At 42.6% G+C, this 5,000-nt stretch overlaps 1 protein-coding gene across 1 annotated transcript in view; it reads left to right on the top strand.

Moving 5' to 3' along the window:
• The window catches only part of LOC138866712 (uncharacterized), a 293,769-nt gene that overhangs the window by 167,172 nt on the left and 121,597 nt on the right, over window positions 1-5,000 (top strand). The gene's annotated exons all lie outside the window — the stretch shown is intronic.

Below are 5,000 nucleotides of genomic sequence, written 5' to 3'. Positions count from 1 at the left end.
ATGAGGGCCTTCTCCAACCGTCAACTTAAGCTCTCTCGTTGAAAACATGACGTAATGTGACATCCGCTTATTATGCAACAACGAAAAAAATCGTTTAACAAAGAATTTCTCACAAAAAGCACGATAACGCGAGAACTAAAGATTTGACAACAGCTAAGATTTGATAACACATACATTTCAAACGAAAAGGAACAATAGAAGGATGCCAATGATGGTTACAGAAATTATAGAAAAAAAATATATAACCCCCCCCCCCCACCATTCTCTCATCCCTATACCTTTCTGTGGATAACTTATATGCACAAAAAAATCCATTAAGTTGATTGGCTCACAGATCAGAGGCAATGATCTGATGGAACCAGCTGATTTCTCTGAAGGGATGGATTTTGAGGGAGAAGAAGTATATCACTGGTAAGTGTCGGTTGAAAAAGGTGGAGAGAACGGGAAGAAAGGGGGGAGGGGGGAGGGAGAGATGAAGGGAGAATGAGAGAGAAAGAAGGGGTAGAAAAAAGAGTGAGAGAGAAAGAAACAGATAGAGAGATTGGGGAAACAATAGAAAGAGAGAGAAAGAAAGAAAGGTGTACTTCAGTTAAACAAAAGAAGAAAGAGAGAGAGAGATAAAGAGAAAAGAAAGAGATACAGGAGAGAAGCAGAAGAATAAAAAAGAGGATGAATCTTAAAGAATTGCAAGTCGAAAAAAACGAAAGAGAAAGAGACACAGAGACAGATGGAGACGATAGAAATTTACAAAATATATTTGAGTGATACTTCTTGTAGTTGTTTTCAGTATCCCCCTACCTTCAAGTAATATAATTAGGCCTGCCCCCTCTCCTTCCCAACATTCAATCATTTTTCACGTTATTTTAGTCATAAAGAGAGCAAAACCATGCTATTAGTCAAAGTACCTCTTGCGGTATTATAGTGCTAACAGCTACTTTTCCATAACTTGATGGCTTTTGTGGGTTTACGATATCCATATGAGGGCGTTTGCCTTGGAGGGTAAGCCTCATTGATCGCAATAGGACTACAGTTTATGTGATTTTTTTTCTTCTTCTTCTTCTGTCTGAAGTCTGACTCTTTTGTTGTTTGTTTGTTTGTTTTCGATTTTTCACTCTTTCTTTTTCGCTTATATGTCTGCCAATTGATTTCCTTCGCTTATCTTTCGTTTTTATTTCCCTCTCTCTCTCCCTCTCTCTCTCTCTCTCTCTCTCTCTCTCTCTCTCTCTCTCTCTCTCTCTCTCTCTCTCTCTCTCTCTCTCTCTCTCTATCTCTCTCTCTCTCTCTCTCTTTTCTTATGTTTTTTTTTTTTTTGTAGAAGATAGGGTTTTAAATACAGACTCTAAGTAGGTGAACATTTGTTAAAGTCAAGTTATTTGTAGGTGTACTCCTAAGGTTATCATTATAATTATTACTAATATCATTGTTGTTATCATTTTAGTATTTTTATTGTTATTATTATCACTATGATTATCCCCATCATCATTATCGTCACCTTCATCTTCATCGTCATCTTCTTCATCACCATCGTCATCGTCATCTTCATCATCACCATCTTTATCATCATCACCTTATCGTTCCTCTCCTTCACCAATCCCCTTCCTTTCCCCCTTCCCCTCCCCTTTCCATTCCTTATTCCTCTTCTTTTTCTTCTCCTCATACCTTCCCCATTCCACTCCCCTTTCCCTTCCCTTTTCCCTTCCCCTCCCTCATAATCCTCTCCCCATTCCTTGTTCTGTCCTCCTTTCTCCTCTTCCCATTCCCTCTACATTTCCTCTCCTCCCTCCCCATTTCTCCTTCCTCATCTTCCATTCCTTATTCCTGTCCTTAACCTCCTCTTCCCATTCCCACTCCCATTCCTCTCACTGCTCCTTTCCCTCATTCCTCTCCCCATTCCTTCTTCCTGTCCTCCTTCTCCTCTTCCCATTCCCTCCCATTCCTCTCCCCTCCCCTCCCCATTCCTTATTCCTGTCCTCATCTCCCTTTTCCCATTCCACTCCCCTTTCCTCATCCTTAGCTTCTCTCTCCCTCCCCTCCACTAATCCTCCATCTCCCCATTCCTTATTCCTGTCCTCCCTTTCTCCTCTTCCCATTCCCCTCCCCATTCCTCTCCCCCACCTCCCCTCTCCCATTCCTTATTCCTGTCCTTTCCCTCTCTCACTTTTCCCATTCCCTCCCCATTCCTCTCACCTCCCTTTCCCTCCACATTCCTCTCCCCATTCCTTATTCCTGTCCTCCTTTCTCCTCTCCATTCTCTCCCCATTCCTCTCTCCTCCCTCCTATTCCTTATTCCTGTCACCTCCCTTCTCCTCTTCCCCATTCCCTCCCCATTCCTCTCACCTCCCTTTCCCTCCACATTCCTCTCCCCATTCCTTATTCCTGTCCTCCCTTCTCCCTCTTCCCATCTCCCTCCCATTCCTCTCCTCTCCCCCTCCCCATTCCTTATTTCTGTCCTCCCCTTCTCCTTTTCCCATTCCCTCCCATTCCTCTCACCTCCCTTTCCCTCCACATTCCTCTCCCCATTCCTTATTCCTGTCCTCCCTTCTCCTCTTCCCATTCCCTCCCCATTCCTCTCCCCTCTGTCCCCATTCCTTCTTCCTCTCCTCCCTTCTCCTTTTCCCATTCCCTCCCCATTCCTCTCCTCCCTTCTCCTCTTCCCATTCCTCTCCCCATTCCTTATTCCTGTCCTCCTCCCCATTCCTTATTCCCTCTTCCCATTCCTTATTCCTGTCCTCCCTTCTCCTCTTCCCATTCCCTCCCCATTCCTCTCCCCTCCCTTTCATTCCTTATTCCTCTTCCCATTCCTTATTCCTGTCCTCCTTTCTCCTCTTCCCATTCCCTCCCTCTTCTCCTTTTCCCTCCCTCCTCTCCCCATTCCTTATTCCTGTCCTCCCTTCTCCTCTTCCCATTCCCTCCCCCATTCCTTATTTCTGTCCTCCCTTCTCCTCTTCCCATTCCTCCCCATTTCTCTCCCTCCACTCCCCATTCCTTATTCCTGTCCTCCCTTCTCCTCTTCCCATTCCCTCCCCCATTCCTCTCCCCTCCCCTCCCCATTCCTTATTCCTCTCCCCCTGTGGTCAATTCAACCTGGCACTATGGCGCTCTCACACACGATATATACTACTTGAGTTCACAAAGGACGAACACTGCCTCCCGCTACGAAACGTTTTCTTGCTCTCTCTCTCTCTCTCTCTCTCTCTCTCTCTCTCTCTCTCTCTCTCTCTCTCTCTCTCTCTCTCTCTCTCTCTCTCTCTCTCTTTCTCTCTCTCTCTCTTTCTCTCTCTCTCTCTCTCTCTCTCTCTCTCTCTCTCTCTCTCTCTCTCTCTCTCTCTCTCTCTCTCTCTCTCTCTCTCTCTCTCTCTCTCTCTCTCTCTCTCTCTCCTTTCCATAGCAAATGTTCCTTGGTGAGGTTTCCACACGTTTGTCCTTTGAGAGGTGTTAAACGTTCTCTCCTTCATTCTTTCTTTTCTTTTTTCTCTTATTTTCTTTATTTCTTTTCTTTCCGTTCTACATTTCTTTCCTTTCTTTCTTTCTTTTATAAACGTTTTAGTTGGCGGAAATATCTTACGAGAAAGGATGACGGGCGTGGTGTCACAGAATATGAGTAATGGTGATGGAATTGTGACAGAAATTATGATAACAGTACAAGCTGAACTTCCCAGATCTGAGATTGCACTGCTTGTCCAACGACCGTGATGCAATATCTGGACAATTTACTGTACTTTGTACTTTTTTATCTTGCTGCGTGCGTCTGTAGATCTTTTTTTGTTTGCTTGTTTGTTTGTGATAACGTTATCCTTAATATTACGTATTACGTAGGATATTTTCACGATGTAATTCTGTAGAGCGGAAATTTATGTACATTTAGGCAACGGTGAAATATACATATTAAATATGCTATTCCCGGATTGGCAATGTTCGACCTGTACTCATTGTAGCAATGCTAATTATTACCAACGTTATGGCCATTATCTTTATCACTAACGCTATTGTCTTATTCTCATTGCAATGCTGCTGTCGTTGTTTTCTTTTTTTCTTTTTTTGTCTCTTTCAATAACAATCACACTTACGATGCACATGGCAAGCAGATAATGCAACATTTGTAAGAGTTTCCAATTCTATTTCTATTTGACTGAAAATCATCAAATGCATGTGTGTGTGAAAGAGAGGAGATGAAGAGAGAGAGAGAGAGAGAGACAGACAGAGAAACAGACAGAAATGTGGAGGAGTGTGTGTATTTTTAAATCGGTTATCACGCGACACAGGATGGCGCAAAAACCGGCAAAATGCAGAACCTAATGGAGTGCTGTATTGAGTGTAGAGTTGATTTGATAAACCGTTCTCGGCCAAAAAAAGTCCTTTTTTTATTTTTACCGTATGCGCGCGCGCGTGTGTGTGTGCGTGTGTATGTGCATGCGTGTGTATTTCGACTCCCTCGAGAATTGGACATTAAATGAAGTTATCCTCAATCCTTTGGCCATCCGTAACAGACACCTTAACAGGACACTGAAAAAGCGTTCTTATAACATATCCCTCCCACCTTCCTCCACCCGCACACAGAGACATATTCCGATATAGAAAAAAATGAAGCAGACAATAAAGTCACTGACGAACGATATTCAGATATCAGTCAATAAATAAATCAAGATATTTGAAAAGACAAACAAACAGACAAATAACCAAACATATGAAGAATTCGATAAAATGATAAGCAAATAAACCAAAATAATTGCATATATAAATCCAATCAAATAAATCAATACCAAATAAGAAAAAAGAATCATTAGAAGAAAACGTTAAGATTGACAACCATCTAAATCAACAAGTAAATAAATCAATACAAAAAACAACACCAGGCAACCGTCCCCACCGCAAACACCTCGCACTCAATCCGTCAAGCTGTCAAGTGCGAGCGTTATGTATCGATTCTCAAATTCTCTCTCCACGCTTATCTTAGGAGTTGTAGCTGTTGTAGTTATTGCTGTTGTTGTGGTTGTAGTAGT

This window comes from Penaeus vannamei, chromosome 26 (genome assembly GCF_042767895.1).
Source record: "Penaeus vannamei isolate JL-2024 chromosome 26, ASM4276789v1, whole genome shotgun sequence".
Classification (NCBI taxonomy): Eukaryota; Metazoa; Arthropoda; class Malacostraca; order Decapoda; family Penaeidae; genus Penaeus; species Penaeus vannamei.
The sequence above is the reverse complement of the archived record's forward strand: the minus strand, read 5'-3'. Positions and strand labels throughout refer to the sequence as shown.